Genomic DNA, 20,655 nt, shown 5'->3' on the forward strand with positions numbered 1-20,655 from the left:
TTGTTTTTAGCCAAAGTTAAGTGAGAAAAATTCTAAAGTTAATAAAAGACGCTCTATTTATGCTTTTTAATGGATTTTTTTTTTTTTTTTTTTTTTTTTTTTGCTTTTTAGGATGATTTTAAGGCTGAATAACAATCATTAGAACAAAAGCAGGCAACCCAAAATACTTTTGAGTTTTCTTATTATGGCTGGACTTCAAACCTGTTTAGAGCATATAAAAGTTTAATTAGTTAGGCTCCGCATGGGTAAGCGGGCGTTTGGAGACTCTGTGGACTGGCACCAGGCAGGCGGAGGCGGGCTGTGACCCCGGCTGCCGGAGAGCTGAGTGGCAGGAGAGGAAGGAGGCCCACACCACCATCCCGCTGGGGGAGCCCGGCCGCGGGCTCCTCCTTGGTGCACCGAACCCGGGCGGCTGACGGGGATGCGAGCTGCAGTAAGTACCAAGCCTTCCAGGACAGCTACGCCTTGCGCCCTGGCCGGGAGCTGCGCAGGGGTGGTTTGCAGTGGTGAGGAGATGCATAAAGAGAGATTCTGGAAAAGAATTTGCAGCCGAGTTCATGAGAAAAAGAAGAAAAGGCCAAGACTGTCGGATGGAAATAATCCATGAGGTCGCTGTACTTGAACCAGCACAAGACAATCCTTGGGTCATCAACTTGCACGAAGTTTATGAAACTCCATCAGAAATTATCTTGGTTCTGGAATATGCTGCTGGAGGTGGAATCTGTGACCGGTGTGTTGCAGACAGAGAAGAAGCTTTTACAGAAAAAGATGTTCAGACTCAGGAGACAGATTTTAGAAGGTGTCCACTTTTCACACACTCATGATGTAGTTCATCTCCATTTGAAGTCTCAGAATTGCTGACAAGTGAATCTCCATTGGGCAACATTAAGATCATTGATTTTGGCCTTTAAAGAATAATGAAGAACAGTGAAGAACTTTGAGAAATCATGGGTACTCCTGAATATGTGGCTCCTGAAGTCCTTAGTTGTGACCCTATATCTGCGTGGCAACAGATACCTGGAGCACTGGAGCGTTAACACACGTCATGCTTACAGGAATATCACCTCTTGGGCGATAATAAACCAGAGACATTCTTGAACATCTCACAGATGAATTTAAGTTATTCTGAGAAGAATTTGATGTTGTGTCTGAATCCGCTATTGATTTCATCAAGAGACTTTTAGTTAAGAAACCTGAAGATCCAGCCACTGCTGAAGAAGGTCTAAAACACCCATGGTTGACACAGAGCAGTATTCAGGATCCTTCTTTTAGGATGAAAGGGTCATTGGAAGAAGGAAATGCCCTCCAAGAAGGTGATTCCGTGCCTGAAATCAATGCCCATACTGAGAAACCAGAAACTGAGGAATTGCTTGTGACAGAGGAGTTAATTGTAGTTGCTTCGTATACTTCAGGACAATGCAGACAGTCTGAAAAAGAGAAAATGGAGCAAAAGGTCATTTCCAAACGATTTAAATTTGAAGAACCTTTGCTACAAGAAATTCCAGGAGAATTAAAATACTGAGCAGCATTTCACTTTAAAACTTTAAGATTTCCATATTGAAAACATTCATATTACTTATAGATCTCTGGTCAAATGGTACATGTACTAGAAGTGGATATCAAAGTATCACTGATAAAAACAAAAATAATTTTGTTAAACTTGTGAAGTTAGATCAATCAAGCCAGATTTATAGAAGTTGCCAACGTGGAGGTTAACAGGTAAAGTTCTCTGTTTCAATGTTATTTAAGAAGGGAGATGTTTGCACCTTTTAATTCTACATCCTGTTTCTCTACAATGAGAATTTGTGTACAAAGATGTTTGTATTCACTTTTCTTTAAAAATCCAAGTAAAAGTGCCAAAATTACATTAAAAAAAAGTTTAATTAGTTAGACCTTAAATTCCTAAACAGGTTTAATCAAAGCTGTGATAAGTATTTGTTCATACTATGGGGCTCCACTTACAGAAAGTTATAAAAATTTTCCTTTTGTTTATTTCACTGATTTACAAATGTGAACACACAATGGTTTTATTTACATGATATCCAAATTTACTTACAGTTCAAAGAGCATGCTCACAATTTAAAATTAAAATAAAAAATGGATTCAAATAACTTTGATTCACATGACTTAATAAGGTTTAATTTAAATGGGTAAACAAATAGGAATACTTTTTTATAATTATTAATTCACATTTTTCTAGCTGGTCATATAATAAAATTGCTAATTCCTATAATATTCAAAATCTATATCCATCTGCTTCTAACAATTTTCTTCATCAGGAAAGATGATAAATACTGATATTTACACTTGTTTGATGCTTTGAGTTTTACAATTAAGAATAAGTAAGTTAAATTTAAAGTAAATGAGATTAATTATCTAAGTCTGTTTCATGAGATACTTGCTGATTTAAAAGGATGAAATGCTAAAAGATCAATGATTGGATGCTGAAATATCATCTACTAAATATAAAAATATCAGATACTCTTAAGTAAAATATATTTAAACATTAGATGTGTTTTTAGTTCGGTTGCTATAAAGAAGGTCTAAACTTCCAAAGGATTAAAAAAAGAGAAATAATTAAAACAATATACTCTCATTCCAATAAAATAATTTCTTATGGCTGCTGTTTTATTATTTAGAAAAACTAATTTTAAAGAAATTAAGATTTATACAATTTTGGTTAAACAATATCTGCTATTTTAAAATACCACTTTATTCCAGATTTAAAATTTCTCTATAAAAGCTAAATTTGGTTAATATAAAAACATCAATCACTGTGTTTCAATCAACTATGATGATTATTACTAACTTGTTATATTAATTGTATCTTTGTTTCCCAAATAAAGAAATCTTTAAAGTATACTTAAAAAGACATTTTACTAAGCTGATGCTCTCCGAACTAAAATTTTCTAAAATAATGGACTCTTACAAACTTATATAACAACAAATTAATTAAAATTTAATTACATCATTTAATATTTTATAATTAAATAAATGTTATGAAATTTTTATGTTACTACACTGAGAAGTACACTTAACATTTCTAAAGACAATTAAGAGACACTAGTTTATTTAAAGATTAGCAATATAAGATACAAAAATATTTTGACACCTTCACCCAAGAGGGAATAAAAGCTCTCTTAACTTGTCTGTTTCATGTTTCAGATATAATATTAAATTATGTTACTTAATTTATACTAATCCAAAAATTATATATAGAAAATTCATGAAATAATACTCAAATAAGAAACTAAAATTAGTTTCAAAATTAAAACACCTTACCTAAATTTTGTTGAGACCCACTTAAGAAAAATTAATTATACATAAAATTCTACTATTCACAAATAACTACTATTAACATTTACTACATAACCTTCTTCACTGTTTCATGCATATACTTATAGACATATATATTTTATACAAATAGATTCATCATGTTATTTTTAAAACTTGTAAAATTATTTTAAATTGCACATAATATTCTATTACAATAGTACTTTTAATGCCAGACTTTTTATCATATAGTTCATTTATCCCAAAACCGTATATTGGACATTTAAATTATTTTTGCTACTTAAAAACAAATTTCTAAGAATATTCATACATCTGTATCTTTATGCATAAAAAATTTTTTGAATTAATTCCTTAAAATATGATTGCTAGATCAATGACATGAAATTCTAAGGTTTCTGAATACCTTATTGAACCATTGTCCTGAAAGATACTACCAATTCACATTCTACCAAATAATATTTGAAAATACCAATTCTAGTATAACAACTTAAATTAAGATAATAAGGCCATTACCTATAACACAAATAAGTCATAAAACTGACTTTCAATATTTATACTGACTCCATTTTATAACTTTGTCGCTCAGCCCACTACTAGAGACAAAATTGAAATCATACATTTGGTAAAATTTAGGACTTCTTTTACTGTAATGCCCTCTTCAACTCAACAACATTGACTTTAATAATAGGTAACTTTTACTAATTTTCCTGGACAAATAAAAATATTTTTTAAGTCACTTCTTATGGTTTGAATACTTGTACAATGCTAGGCCACTGTCTGTAATTTAAGGTTAATGATACTCCAGCTTATATCAAAATTTTTTTATACAATTTAAAAAAATAAAAAAGGGGCAAACAGAACCCTATATCAACACAATAAATCTCACAAAACTATTTCAAAAAATTTTTAAAAATTTTGATATTAACACTCTCACAGTTGTTGAGTGACACATAAAGAAATATAATGCACCAGATTTTATACTACTGTAGGGTAGAAGCTATCTACATTTGTATATTTCCAAAAAATACCAACCTGCCTTCATGGAGACAGCTGAAGGACCTGACACTTCAGGCTGAAGGGATGGTTCAACAATGAGGAGATCTTAAGTCTCCAACCACAATGTTTTTGGTCATGCTAACTCTATCGAGCTGTCAGGTAAGTGGGATTCTTGGGGAAACCTATTAAGCCTATTTTCCAGATCCATCTTTAATACAACCATCAATATGGACTGGGGAATCCATCCAGTATCTACTAATGATACGCGTATGATGGGAGATTTTACAGATAAATGTATTACATCTGTTCATGCTATGGGATTTAATTATACTGGCTACAGTGGGAAATTACCTATTTATCCTTGTCCCATGGTAAATATCTAGCTACTTAAAGATAACTTTTGAGGAAAAAACAGCATAGGGAGTACCAAGGCCAGCCAATCATACTAGCCTTGGGAACTTAAGATTATATGTTCACACAGTTATTAAAATGGGACTTTCTCATCATATGTGTTTCACTTTTACTTCATCTTGAAAAGAATTTACAAGCAACCATGTGTAATCGGAATTTTTAATACAATAAAAGATGTAAGAAACTAGGCAAATAGTTCAGTTCATTAAAACTACTTCTTTTCCTTCCTTCCTTTGGCCACACTTTCTTCTGCCATCCTGTGAGGTCATCTGAACGTCATGGCACACGTCACTTGCCTCGTGATGGTGTGGCGCGTTTGCACTTCTTCCATTTTGCCAGGGGAGCTGGCCCGTGAGGACCTCCGTACCCCTGTCCTCCTCCACTGTGGTGATGTATTTCCCTGCTGCGTGTTCCAGGCTCAGTGAGGCCCTCCAAGCAGAAACAAAATATATACCCCATAGCCACATCACAATTCCCACCTCCTCCAGCCACATCCTACCCCTTCAATTAATCCCATCAGGGATTAATTCATAGATTGGCTTAAGACTCTTACAGCCCAATCATTTCTCCTCTGAACTTTCCTGCATTGTCTCAAATTTGAGCTTTTGGGGGACACCTCACATCCAAACCATAAAACAAGCTCAGCCTGGATTATATCCAATTTACTTTTTTATAAAGTAATTATATAAAAATATTTTATCTAAATATATAATTTGCACGGTATATTTTATGATGCATACCTATTTATTTTAGAGGTTATGTCCTATTTATTGTCCTAGAAGCTGCCAGGCTGGAGGTGGAGGGTCTAAATCCTGAGGAGCCTCAGCAAGGGCTCTTAGGGTCTTTACAAAGGTGAAGGAACCCGCTCCCTGCACCACAGGTGTGTGCTGTCCCTGATGGCTTAGGGGGCCCAGCCCACGTGCATGCACCAGGTGACCCTACTGGGGTTCAGGCCAGTGTTTCCTAAGCAGAGCCCAGAAGGTAGCAGAGCACTGGGCTTCCAGGTGAGGCTACCTGCAGTCCGCCGCCATCCCTCGGCTCTTGTCCTGCAGCTTCAGGAGACGTGGCCTCCTCAGCACCATCCCAGCTGCCCTGGGTTAGTGGGTGGCTGCCTCTGCTGACTTCTTTTTCCTGTGAATAGCTGGAGCTATTTCACACCCCTCACCTGCCTCTCACAGGGGACAGCTGTATAGACCATGACACTGCGAGGGGCCATGGGGAATGCCTGTCATGCTCAGGCCAGTGTCCTTGTGGCTGGTGGTCTATTCCAGAATCCATCAGAGGGTCTGCTTTTGGGGACTGCTTCTGGCACCAGTACTGTTGGTTGTGGTCCTCCTAAGGTTGTTCCTGACAAAAGCATTTGAGAGCAGAACTCCCCTGAGAAGGGAGTGGAGAAGTGGCAACAGGAGGGGACACAGTCATAAAAGTGTTATTGAGGCAGTGACCATAGGCACTATTGGAATTTCTGGGAAGAGGTGTCAACAGCCTTGGAATGGACTCACTTGAGGTGGTAGGAGATCCTGCCTGTTCATGCACCAACCATTGTGTCATTGTGCTGGACTGATTTGGGGGGTTGCTGAGATCCCAGCAGGCCCCATTCCTGGGCAGAAAGCCCTCAGACTTGAGTCCTCGGGAGGCAGATGGTAGCACATGGATGATGTCTGCCACACTCAAGCACCTTCACCCAGATGCGTGGTCACTCACTGAGCTCCTCAGCAGTCGGGGACTACAGTGGTGGCTGAGTCCATCATTTCTTCCTTTGTAAAATATATTTTATGGTTGTAGATGGACATGACATGATACCTTTATTTTATTTTATTTATTTTATGTATTGCTGAGGATTGAATCCAGTGCCTCACACTAGGAAGACAAGCCCTCTACCACTGAATCACAACCCCAGCCCCCATTTCTTGTACATGAATTAACTTTTTTCATAAGAAGACTTCCCTTCTCTCTTGCTGTTTTAGAATGTCACTGTGGATGCCTGTGTTTATCATTAAAATTGATAAGTTGTCAATACAATTATTTATTTATGTTAAAATTATTATTGCATACTCTTTGTACAGAACCGTGGGTTTCATTGTGGTGATTCCTCACCTGCATACAATGTGCTTGGACGGTAGCCTGCCTGTAAAGGTTGACTGAGGTCCAACTACAAGGGTTAAGGGGAGTGCTAATAAAGAGGTAAGCACACAGGATGGCGAAGAGCAAGAAGTGGCTTCCGTGGGAAAGCCAGTTCAGTTTATTATCTATTCCAGGGTCATAATAAGTTACCGAGGTTACACAGTGCAGTTACCTCTGCACATGTGCAGATCACATAACTTGCTTGCATCTCAGAGTCTGCTAGTGCCAAAGTCATTACAACAAGATAATGTCTCCAGGCCGCAAGGACAGAGGAGTTTGCAGGGCATCTCTAAGTCACTCAGAGTGCCTTTCATCCCCAGGCAAGTGCTCGACTTGAAGGACTTTCCCTCCTCTGTGTTGAGGGCCGTCTTAGACAAGATGGTGCCTGGCAGTGAGCCAAAGGGCACTGGCTACCAAAATAAGGAAGTACCCAAAAAGGCTGCTTGCTGTTACTAGTTCCTGGGAGACTTCTGACGTGTTAATGCCAGGCTCAAGTATTGGCTATCTAATATCATGCCGTGTGTAGACAGCTCGTGATTTACATAGTGCTATGCTGGCATTCCTCTGCATGCTCTCCTGTGTGAGAGAAAGCTTTGCTATAATTGGCTGATAAGCTAGGAGCCTGGGGGAGGAGAGAGGAAGAGAGAAGAAGAAGGAAGATAGAGAGAGAACAAAGGAGACAGAGAAACAGGGAGGATGCAATAAATCTCATCAAACTAAAGATTATTGGTGTCTCCTTTCTCTGCGCTGGTTCCGCTGGACAGAACACCTCTGTACACTGACTGATCTGAAATTCCTACACCTGCCCTCTTGCCTCCATGAATCCCTTCCCCTTTCCCAATGGTTCCCTTTCCATTTTCATGTTGTCTTCATTTTCTTTCTAGATTCCACGTGATACTTGTCTTTCTGAGTCCGACTTACTTTGCTGAACACGATGACCTCCTGTTCCGTTTTCCTGCAAATGACACAATTTTGTTCTTCTTTATGGCTGAATAATACTCCAGCATTGACCACCTTTTCTTTATCCATTCATTCACTGATGGGTGTCCCACTGATCCCATAACTTGGCTGTTGTGAATAGTGCTGCAGTAACAGAGGTCATGCAGGTGTCTCTATAGTATGGTCACTGTGATTCCTGAGGATACATATCCAAGAGTGGTACAGCTGGACTATATGGTAGATCTATTTGTGATTTTTGAGGAACCTTTATGTTGTTTTCCTTAGTGCCTGTACCAATTTATATTCCCTCCAATAGTGTAAGAGGGTTCCTTTCTCCCCACATTCTCTCCAGGAGTTGTTCTTTTCTTTGTTCTTTTTTGGTATGAGGGATTGACCCCAAGGGCGTGTAATTGCTGAGCCACATCCCCAGCCCTTTTTAATTTTTAAATTTGAGAAGGGTCTCACTGAGATTTTTAGAGTCTCCTTAAGTGGCGATATTGACCTTGAATCTGAGGTCCTCCTGCCTCAGCCTCCTAAGTCTATGGGATTATGGGGGTACTCCACCATGCCCAGCTTCTTTTCTTGATAATAGCCATTCTGATGGGGTGAGAGGGAATCTCAATGTAGTTTTTATTTGCATTTCCCTGATAGTTAAGATATTGAGCATTTTTTTGTACAGTTATTGGCCATTCGTACTTCTTCTCTTGAGAAGAGTCTGTTCAGCTCTTTTGCCCCTTTATTAACTGGATTACTTTTTTGTTGTTGAATTTTTTGAGTTCTTTAAGTACTGTGGATATTAATCCTCTGTCAGAGGCACATCTGTCAAAACTTTCCTCCCATTCTGAAGACTTTCTCTTCACTCCATTAATTGTCCAGTTTGCTGTGCAGAAGCTATGTAGTTTGAGAACAAGAATCTGTGAATTCTTGCTATTATTTCCTGTACTATCAGAGTCCCATTCAGGAAACCATTACCTCTACCTGTATCTTCATGTGTTTTCCTTTAATAGTTTCACAATTTCAGGTCTTAGTTAAGGTCTTGATCCAATTTGAGTTGACTTCTGTGCAGGGTGAGAGACAGGGATTTAGTTTCAATCTTCTACAGGTGGAGGTCCAGTTTTCCTAGCACCATTTGCTGAAGGTTCTTTTTTCTAGTGTATGTGTTTGGCCTTTGTGGAGAATTGGATGACCGAAGCTGTGTGGGGTTATCCCTTGGTCTGTTATTCTATCTCATTAGTCTGCATGTCTATTTTCATGCCAGTAGCACATCATTTTGTTACTATGGCTCTAGAGTATATTTTGAAATTGGGTATTGTGCTGCAGTTGGCAATGTTTACTTTTGTTCAGAGTTGCTTTGGCAATGTGGGGCCTTTTATGCTTCCATATGAATTTCAGGATAGTATTTTTTTTTCTGTTGTGTATAATGCATCCTTGGTATTTTGATGGAGATTGCATTGAATCTGTAGATGGCTCTAAGTCATATGGTCATTTAACATTCTTCCAGTCCATGAACATGGGATATCTTCCCATCTTCTAGGATTTTCAATTTCTTCCTTCACTATACAGCTCTTTTACCTCCTTCAGCTTATTTCTAGGAATTTTGAGTCTATTATGAATGGGATTGTTTACATGGTTTCCTTCTCAGTGAGTTCATTGATGACATACAGGAAAGTAACTAATTTTTATATATTCATTATGTAACCTGGTACTTTACTGAATTTATCAGTTCTAAGAAATTTTTGGTGGATTTTTTAGATTTTTCCAGGCATTTAGAATAATATCATCTGCAAAGAGAGGGAATGTGTCTTTCTTTTTTCCTATGTGTATCCCTCTTATTTCTTTCTCTTGTTTGACTGCCCTGGCTAAAGTTTCCAACACTATATTGAATAAGAGGGTGGGAGTGGACACTCTTGTCTTATTCCAGATTTTAGAGGGAATGCTTCCTATTCTTCCCATTCAGTGTGATGTTGGCATTGAGCTTATTCTGTATGGACTTTATTGTGTTGAAGTATTTCTTGTATAACCAGCTTATTCAGAGTTTTTATCTTGAGGGGATATTGAATTTTATCAATGCTTTCTATGCATCTCTTGAGATGATCTTGCAATTTTTATCCTTGATTCTATTTATTTGATATATTACATTTATTAATTAACATGTTGAACCAACCTTGCATCCCTGGCTTGAAACAAACTTGATCATGGCATATGATCTTTTTACTGTGATGTGGAGCTTGACTTGCAAGTATTTCATTGAGGATTTTTGCACCTATGTTCATCCATGGTATTGGTCTATAGTTTTCTTTTTTGTTGTGTCCTTCTCAGGTTTAGATAGCAGGTAATGCCTGACCATTAATTCACATTCCCACCAGCAGTGTGCAAGGGCTCCCTTTTCTCCACATCTTCTTTGAGGGAAAAAGCAAAAACTTTCCAAACCTGGAGAGAGATTTAAATATCAAGTACAGAAAGATTTATGATCTCCTGTAAGATTAACCCCAGAGAAGTTCACCATATGAAATACAGTCAAACTGTCAACAATCAAATACATATGGAACATGTTCCAGGAGAGAGCAAAAAAAGTCAGCAAATGTACAAAGTCATATCCAATATCTTCTCTGATCCAAAACTATGAAACTAGAAATTGATAACAGGTAGAACTTTAGGAAAATCATAAATACATGGATATTAAACATCATCCTACACAAAGAGAACATCAAAAAAGAAATTAAAAGAAAAATAATTTTTAAATATCTTGAAACAAATTAGTATGGAAACACAGCACAACAAAACTTACAGAACACAGCAAAAGCAGTACTAACAGAAAATTTTATAGTAATAAAGACCTGTGTTGAGAGAGGGAGAGAGAGAGAGAGAGAGAGAGAGAGAGAGAGAGAGAGAGAGAGAGAGAGAGAGAAATCTCCTAAATAAGTCCCCTAACATTGTACCTCACAGGATAAAGAAAGGAAAAGCTGTTATCATCGGGGTGTCCAGATGGGTCAAGATGCTTGGTGTCCTAAACAAAAAAATGATCAAGATATAAACAAGTAACAGGTAGATTACAGATTTATTGAAAGTGAAGGAGGAAGTAGCACTCCATTAGGTAGAGCAGAGTGAACCAAGCAAGAGAGAGGAGCTCAAGGCCCTGATCTGTGCAATCTGGTGTCTTATATGCTGAGCTGTGTAGCATTCTCTTCCCTATGTGGACCTAATTGAAGACCTTCCCCCATATGCTCCCATTGGTTACCTTATGATACTTGATTATTGTCCAATTATCCCCCATTGGTTACTTTAGAAAACCTAATTAAAATACTGTCCACTTGACCCACATTAGTCATGTTAAAATACTGAACGTGTGGTGGGAGTTGTAATGGTAATAAGTTCTCTGTGGCAGACTTGTCATAATATTGGGATTTATTGTAAACAGGGACAGGAGTACTTTCCTTGTCATCCTCCAGTGATTGTTTCTTCTTCTTCTTTCTCCTCCTCCTCCTCCTCCTCCTCCTCTTCCTCCCCCTTCTTCTTCTTCTTCTTCTTCTTCTTCTTCTTCTTCTTCTTCTTCTTCTTCTTCTTCTTCTTCTTCATTACTGAGAATTGAACTCAGGGGCACCTAACCACTGAACCACACCCCCAGCCCTTTTTATATTTTTTTAGAGACTGGGTCTCGCTGAGTTGCTGAGGACCTCACTAAGTTGCTGAGCCTGGCTTTAAACTCACAATCCTCCTGTGTCAGCCTCCTGAGCCACTGGGATCCAGTGACTTCTTTCTAATACACTGTCTCTGCCATCTTGGTGTCCCTGAATCCCTATCTAATATTTCCCCCTGAGAAACTTGATCCCCAAATTCTTTTTTGGGTGGATGAGGGGCTGAGGGTCTCCTGTTCTTATTACTGCTTCAGGCTGATAATGGATTTTTTTCCTTGCCTATTTGGAATTCACAGAACTCTCATCCTCTCATCAAGGAGAGAGAGTAGGAGTCGGGGTCCATTTGTGGGGTTGGTTTTTAGGTTGATGGCCTAGATTGTTATGGTTTTCTATCAGGTGAGGCATGGACACTCAAGGGTATTCAGCATCAGGGGAGTCCAGAGGTCCATGGTGGCAGCTGATAGGCTACTGGGTGAGGTATACATAGGACTGGGATCATGCTAAGACAACAAAGCACCATTTCCTTGTAATCAGTTAGCACAAAAGCAATTAGTACTAATGGTCAGTCTTTGAAACCTTGAATACAGCAACTCACTAAAGTTAGAGGTGGAGTCCAGCATGGCACTGGTTTGTGAATGGAAGCCATTTAAGGCTTTAGAAACATTGACAGAGTTGTTAGAAACATTTACACATTTAGTTTTTATATTGTCATAGATGTCCCCTGAGCTCTAGTTAAGATATCTAATGCCATCTGAGTTTTGTAAAATACCTTTCTATTGTCATTACCTCAGTGTTTAGTAGAGGTCCCTTTATCTTTGTCACTTAGGGCTTTCTTTGTAAAGTTAGGTCTTTGAGGTGCCACACTGCATCTGGTATATCAATATGAGGGGTAAATAGCAGGGCTAGGTAATCATAGTAGCAAGAACAGACACCCATATCAAGCCTGCCTATGTAAAATGTTAAGAAGATTTTCAGGTCTCAAATTAACTCAAAAAAAGCTTGTGACTCTGACAGTCCCTTTTATGAGTTATCAGGCACTCCTGACTAAGAATCCTTCCTTTCCAGCCTCCAGTTTTGCTACTTTTGGTGGGACTGACACAAGTGTGTATTTTAAATGGTATTAAAAGCGCTATTGTCTTTCTTTTAAATTTCACACTTTTTATTGGTTATATTTAGTTACACATGACAGTAGAATGTATTTAGACATATCATATATACATATGGTATGACTTCCCCTTTCTGTGGTTGTACAAGACATGGAGTTACACTGGTTGTGTGTTCATATATGAACATTTGAAAGTTATGTTTAGTTCATCCTACTGTCTTTCCTATTTCCACCCACCTTCCCTTCCTATCATACCCCTTTAATCCCTTGCACTTCTGTTTTTCTCTTCCCCACCACTTATTATGATTTAGCATCCACATATCAGAGAGCACATTTGGCATCTAGTTTTTTGGATTGGCTAATTTCACTTAACATGATAGTCTCCAGTTCCAACCCATTTACTGGAAAATGCTATAATTTCATTCTTTATCACTGAATAATATTTCATTGTGCATATGTACCACATTTACTTTATCCATTCAGGTGTTGAAGGGCACCTTGTTGATTCCATAGCTTAGCTATTGTGAATGTGTCACTATAAACATTGATATGATTGATGTCACTTTAGCATGCTGATTTATATCCTTTGAGCATGTGATGAGGAGTGGGATAACCAGGTCAAATGTGTTTCCATTCCAAGTTTCCTTTATAAAAATTTTTTTTCTAATTAGTTATGCATGACAGCAGAATGCATTTTGACACGTCATACAAAGTGGAGTATAACTTCTCATTCTTCTGTTTGTTCTTGATGTAGAGTTACACAGGTCATGTAATCACATATGCATCTAGGGAAATAATGTCTGATTCATTCTACTATCATTACTACTCCCACACCCCCTACCCTCTCTTCACTTCCCTCTGTCTAATCCAAAGCACCTGTATTCTTCCTTGCCCCTTATTGTGAATTAGCATCTGCATATCAGTGAAAATGTTCATCCTTTTCTTCTTTGGAATTGGCTTATTTTGTTGAGCATGATATTCTCCAGTTCTATAATTTCATTCTTCCTTAAGACTGAGTAATATTCCATTGTGTATGTATACCACAATTTCCTTATCCATTCATCTTTTGAAGGGTACCAAAGTTGGTTCCATAGTTTAGCTACTGTGAATTGAGTTGCTATAAACATTGATGTGGCTGCCTCACTGTAGTATGCTGATTTTAAATCCCTCGGGTATAGGCCGAGAAGTGAATGACTGGGTCAAATTGTGGTTTCATTCCAAGTCTTCTAAGCTTCTCCATACACCTTTCCATAGTGGTTGCACCAGTCTGCAGTCCAACCAGCAATCTATGAGTGAGCATTTTTTTTGGCACATACTCAGCAACATTTATTGTTGCTTGTATTCTTCATAATTGCCATGCTGACTGCAGTGAGATGAAATCTCACTGTAGTTTTGATTCACATTTCTCTAATTACTGGAGATGATGAACTTTTCTTCATATATTTATTAATCTTTTGTATTTCTTCCTCTGTGAATTGTCTGTTCAGTTCCTTAGCCCAGTTATTGATTGGGGTATTTTGGGGTTAAGTTTTTGAGTTTTTTATATATCCTGGAGATTAATGCTGTATTTGAGGTGCATGTTGTAAAGAGCATCTCCCACTCTGTGGGCTCTCTCTTCATGTCATTGATTGTTTTCTTTGCTGTGAAGAAGATTTTTAGTTTGATTTTATTGTATTTATTGATTCTTGATTTTATTTCTTCTGCTTTAGGAGTCCTGTTATGGAAGTTGATTCCTAAGTTGACATGGTAGAGTTATGGGCCTACTTTTACTTCTAGGGACTCTTTTCTAATGCTTAAGTCCTTGATCCACTTTTAGTTTATTTTTGTGCAAGGTGAGCAATAGGCATTTGATTTTATTTTGCTACATGTGGATTTCTAGTTTTCCCAGCATCATTTGTTGAAGAGCTTATTTTTTCTGTAATGTATGTTTTTGGCACCTAGGTCTGGTATGAGAAAACTGTATTAATGTGCATTTGTCTCTGTGTCTTCTATTTTGTACCATTGGTCTACCTGTCTGTTTTGGTGCTAATACCATGCCATTTTTGTTACTATGGCTCTGTAGTATAATTAAGGTCTGGTGTTCACTTTTCTTGCTGAGAATTGCTTTGGCTATTCTGGGTCTCTTATTTTTTCAAATGGATTTTATAATTGCCTTTTCTATTTCTATAAAAGATTTCATTGGGATTTTAATAGGAATTGCATTAAATCTGTATAATGTTTGGTACTGTGACCATTTTCACAATATTAATTCTGCCTGTCCAAGAGCATGGGGAATTTTTTCCATCATCTAAATTCTTCTTCAATTTCTTCCTTTAGTATTCTGTAGAGCTCTTTCACCTCTTTTGTTAGATTTCTTCCCAATTTTTTGTTTTGAGGCTATTGTGAATGGCATAGTTTTCCTAATTTCATTTGACTGGATTCATCACTGATATATTGAAATGAATTTGATTTATGAGTATTAATTTTACATCCTGCTACTTTATTAAATTCAGTTATTAGTTCTAGAAATTTTCTGCTTGGAATTTTTGGTTTTTCTAGATATAGAATCATGTCACTGGCTGTTAGTGATAATTCGAGTTCTTGTTTTCCTATTTGTACCCCTTTAATTTCTTTCTTCTGTGTTTTCCCTGGCTAGAGTTTCAAGGATGATGTTCAACAAAAGTGGTGAAAGAGGATATCCTTGGCATGTTCCAGTTCTTAGACAGAATGCTTTCAATCTTTCTCCACTTACAAGGATGTTTGCCTAGAGTTTAGCATACATAGCTTTCACAACATTCAGGTATATTCCTGCTATCCCTAGTTTTTCTAGGGGTTTGAACATGAAGCAGTGCTATGTTTTGTCAAATGCTTTTTCTGTTTCTATTGAGATAACCATATAATTCTTGTCTTTTAGTCTACTGATATGATTAATTATGTTTATTGATTTCTGTATGTTTAATCAAACTTTTATCCCTGGGATGAACCCCACTTGATCATGGTGCAGTATCTTTTTAATTTTTTAAATTCAACTTGCTAAAATTTTATTGTGAATTATTGTATCTACATTCACTAGGGATACTAGTCTGAAGATTTTTTCCTTTATGTGTCTTTGCTTTTGATATCAGGGTGATTCTAACTTCATGGAATGAGTTTGGTAGAGTTCCATCATTTTCTATTTCATGGAAAAATTTGAGGGATATTGGTGTTAATTCTTCTTTGAAGGTCTTGTAGAACTCAGCTGAGAATCCTTCTGGTCCTGGGATTTTCTTACTTTGTAGGTATTTGATGGTGCATTCTATTTCATTGTTTGAAATTGATCTCTTTAAATTGTATATGTCCTCTGATTCAGCTTGATTAGGTCATAAGTCTCTATAATTTGTTGATGCTTTCAAGATTTTATATTATATAGGAATATTATTCTATTTTATATAGGAGTATAAGTTTTCAAATAGTTTCTGATTATTATCTGTATTTCAGTCATGTCATTGCAATAATGCCTTTTTCATCACAAGTTTTAGTACTTAGAATTTTCTCTCTCTCTTAGTGTGGCTAAGGGTTTATCCATTTTATTTATTTATTTTTTTCAAAGAACCAACTTTTTGTTTTCTCTATTTTTTGAATTGTTTCTTTTGCTTCACTTTCATTGATTTCAGCTCTGATTTTAATTACTCCCTGTCTTCTACTGCTTTTGGTGTTGATTTATTCTTCTTTATCCAAGGCTTTGAGATGTAATGTTAGGTCATTTATTCACTGACTTTCTATTCTTTCAATGAATGAGCTCAATGCAATGAACTTGTTAGCACTGCCTTCATAGTATCCCAGAAACTTTGATATGTTGAATCACTATTTTCATTTACCTCCAAGCATTTTTGAATTTTCTCCTTGATTTCTTCCGCAATTCATTCATCATTGAAAGCATATTATTTAGTCTCCAGTTGTTAGAGTTACTTCTAATTTTATTTTACTTTTGACTTCTAATTTCCCACCATTATAATCTGATAGGATGGAGGGTGTTATCTCCATTTTTTTGGACATCCTATGAGTTACTTTGTGGCATAAGATATGGTCTATTTTAGAGAAAGGTTCATGTGCTGCTGAGAAGAAAGTGTATTCATTCATTGGTGAATGAAATATTCTACATGTCTGTTAAGTCTAAATTATTGATTATATTTTTTAGTTCAATATTTTCTTTGTTTAGCTTTTGTTTGGAGGGTTGTTCCAATAGTGAGAGAGATGTGTTAAAGTCACCCAGTGTTATTGTGTTGTGGTCTTTTTGATTCTTGAAATTGAGAAGGGTTTGTTTGATGCACATCAATGCTCCTTTGTTTGAGACATAAATATTTAGGATTATTATGTCTTGTTGAAGATGAAATGTCCTTCCTTGTCCCTTCTGATTAACTTTGACTTGAAGCCCACTTTGTCTGATATGAAGATTGAAGACCCTGCTTATTTATGTGATCGATGTGAGTGATGTGTTTTTCCCCACCCTTTCACCCTTGGTCTGTGCATGCCTTTGCTTAGGAGGTGAATCTCTTGGAGACACTATATTGGTAGGTCTTGTTTTTTTTTAATTTTTAAAATTTTTTAAATTTTTACTTTTTTTATTGTAAACAAATGGGATACATGTTGTTTCTCTGTCAGTACATAGCGTAAAGGCATACCATTTGTGTAATCATAAATTTACATAGGGTAATGTTGTTTGATTCATTCTGCCATTTTTTCCCTTCCCCCCTCCCCTCCCACCCCTCCCCTCCATCTATACAGTCTTTCCTTCCTCCATTCCTTTCCCCTCCCTAAACCCAACTCCAACCCCAACACTAACCCTTCCCTCCCCCCATTATGTGTCATCATCCACTTATTAACGATATCATTCTTCCTTTGGTTTTTTGAGATTGGCTTATCTCACTTAGCATGATATTTTCCAGTTTCATCCATTTGCCTGCAAATGCCATAATTTTATCATTCTTTATGGTCAAGTAATATTCCATTGTATATATACCACCGTTTCTTTATCCATTCATCAATTGAAGGACATCTAGGTTGGTTCCACAATCTGGCTATTGTGAACTGAGCAGCTATGAACATTGATGTGGCTTTATCTCTGTAATATGCTGATTTTAAGTCCTTTGGGTATAGGCCAAGGAGTGGGATAGCTGGGTCAAATGGTGGTTCCATTCCAAGTTTTCTAAGGAATCTCCACACTGCTTTCCAGAGTGGCTGCACTAATTTGCAACCCCACCAGCAATGTAAGAGTGTACCTTTCTCCCCACATCCTCACCAACACCTGTTGTTGCTTGTGTTCTTGATAATCGCCATTCTAATTGGGGTGAGATGGAATCTTAGGGTGGTTTTGATTTGCATTTCTCTTATTACTAGAGATGTGAACATTTTTCCATATGTTTGTTGATTGCTTGTATATCTTCTTCTGTGAAGTGTCTATTCATTTCTTTAGCCCATTTGTCAATTGGATTATTTACATTCTTGGTGTAGAGTTTTTTGAGTTCTTTATAGATTCTGGAGATTAGCGCTGAATCTGAAGTATGATTGGCAAAGATTTTCTCCCACTCTGTAGGCTCTTTCTTTGCATTGCTGATAGTTTCCTTTGCTGAGAGAAAGCTTTTTAGTTTGAATGAATCCCAGTTATTAATTCTTGCTTTTATGTCTTGTGCTATGGGAGTCCTGTTGAGGAAGTCTGGTCCTAAGCCGCCATGTTGAAGCTCTGGACCTACTTTTTCTTCTATAAGATGCAAGGTCTCTGGTCTGATTCCGAGATCCTTAATCCATTTTGAGTTTAGTTTCGTGCATGGTGAGAGATATGGGTTTAGTTTCATTCTGTTGCATATGGATTTCCAATTCTCCCAGCACCATTTGTTGAAGAGGCTATCTTTCCTCCATTGAATATTTTTGGCCCCTTTGTCTAGTATGAGAAAATTGTATTTATTTGGGTTTGTGTCCGTGTCCTCTATTCTGTACCATTGATCCACCTTTCTATTTTGGTACCAATACCATGCCGTTTTTGTTACTATTGCTTTGTAGTAGAGTTGAAGATCTGGTATTGCGATACCCCCTGCTTCACTCTTTCTGCCAAGGATTGCTTTAGCTATTCTGGGTTTTTTTATTCTTCCAGATGAATTTCATAATTTCTTGCTCTATTTCTGTAAGGTACATCATTGGGATTTTAATTGGAATTTCATTGAATCTGTATAGAACTTTTGGTAGTGTGGCCATTTTGACAATATTAATTCTTCCTATCCAAGAACATGGGAGATCTTTCCATCTTCTAAGGTTTTCTTGAATTTCTTTCTTTAGTGTTCTGTAGTTCTCATTGTAGAGGTCTTTCACCTCTTTTGTGAGATTGATTCCCAAATACTTTATTTTTTTTGAAGCTATTGTGAATGGGGTAGTTTTCCTAATTTCTCTTTCTGAAGATTCATTGCTTATGTATAAAAATGCCTTAGATTTATGTGCATTGATCTTATATCCTGCTACTTTACTGAATTCACTTATGAGATCTAAAAGTTTTCTGGTAGAATTTCCTGGTTCCTCTAAGTATACCATCATATCATCAACAAATAGGGACAGTTTGAGTTCTTCTTTTCCTATTCGTATCCCTTTAATTTCTTTGGTCTGTCTAATTGCTCTGGCTAGAGTTTCAAGGACGATATTGAATAGAAGTGGTGAAAGAGGGCATCCCTGCCTTGTTCCAGTTTTTCGGGGGAATGCTTTCAGTTTTTCACCATTTAGAATGATATTAGCCATGGGTTTAGCGTAGATGGCCTTTACAATGTTAAGGAATGTTCCCACTATCCCTATTTTTTCTAGTGTTTTGAGCATGAAGGGGTGCTGTATTTTATCAAATGCTTTTTCTGCATCTATCGATATAATCATGTGATTCTTGACTTTAAGTCTATTGATATGGTGAATGACATTTATTGATTTCCTGATGTTGAACCAACCTTGCATCCCTGGGATGAAACCCACTTGATCATGGTGCACTATCTTTTTAATATGTTTTTGTATGCGATTTGCTAAAATTTTGTTTAGAATTTTTGCATCGATGTTCATTAAGGATATTGGTCTGAAATTTTCTTTCCTCGATGTGTCTCTGTCTAGTTTAGGAATCAGGGTAATATTGGTTTCATAGAATGAGTTTGGGAGAGTTCCCTCCTCTTCTATTTTATGGAATACTTTGAGAAGTATTGGAATGAGCTCTTCTTTAAAAGTTTTGTAGAACTCGGCTGAGAACCCATCTGGACCTGGACTTTTCTTTGTTGGTAGGCTTTTGATGACTTCTTCTATTTCATTACTTGAAATTGGTCTATTTAAATTGTGTATGTCCTCCTCGTTCAGTTTAGGCAATTCATATGTCTCTAGAAATCTGTTGATGTCTTTGAAATTTTCTATTTTGTTGGAGTATAGATTTTCAAAATAGCTTCTAATTATGTTTTGTATTTCACTCGTGTCTGTTGTGATATTTCCTTGTTCATTCCGAATTTTAGTGATTTGGGTTTTCTCTCGTCTTCTCTTTGTTAGTGTGGCTAAAGGTTTATCAATTTTGTTTATTTTTTTGAAGAACCAACTATTTATTTTGTCAATTTTTTGTATTGTTTCTTTTGTTTCAATTTTGTTGATTTCAGCTCTGAGTTTAACTATTTCCTGTCTTCTACTACTTTTGGTGTTGGTCTGTTCTTATTTTTCTAGGGCTTTGAGCTGTAGTGTTAGGTCATTTATTTTTTGAGTTTTACTTCTTTTATTAAATGTGCTCCATGAAATAAATCTTCCTCTAAGTACTGCTTTCATAGTGTCCCAGAGATTTTGATATGATGTTTCTTTGTTCTCGTTTACCTCTAAGAATTTTTAAATTTCCTTCCTAATATCTTCTGTTATCCATTCATCATATAGTAGCATATTGTTTAATCTCCAGGTGTTGGAGTAGTTTCTGTTTTTTACTCTTTCATTTATTTCTAACTTCAATCCATTATGATCTGATAGAATACAAGGTAGTGTCTCTATCTTCTTGTATTTGCTGACATTAGCTTTGTGGCATAATATATGGTCTATTTTAGAGAAGGATCCATGTGCTGCTGAGAAGAAAGTGTATTCGCTCTTGGTTGGATGGTATATTCTATAAATGTCTGTTAAGTCTAAATTATTGATTGTGTTATTGAGATC

At 36.7% G+C, this 20,655-nt stretch overlaps 1 pseudogene; it reads left to right on the top strand.

Annotated features, from left to right (window-relative positions):
* Positions 1-283: 283 nt before the first annotated feature.
* LOC124975782 (serine/threonine-protein kinase 17A-like) lies at positions 284-1,522 on the top strand (annotated as a pseudogene).
* Positions 1,523-20,655: the final 19,133 nt, after the last annotated feature.

Source organism: Sciurus carolinensis, unplaced genomic scaffold, assembly GCF_902686445.1.
Source record: "Sciurus carolinensis unplaced genomic scaffold, mSciCar1.2, whole genome shotgun sequence".
Lineage (NCBI taxonomy): Eukaryota > Metazoa > Chordata > Mammalia > Rodentia > Sciuridae > Sciurus > Sciurus carolinensis.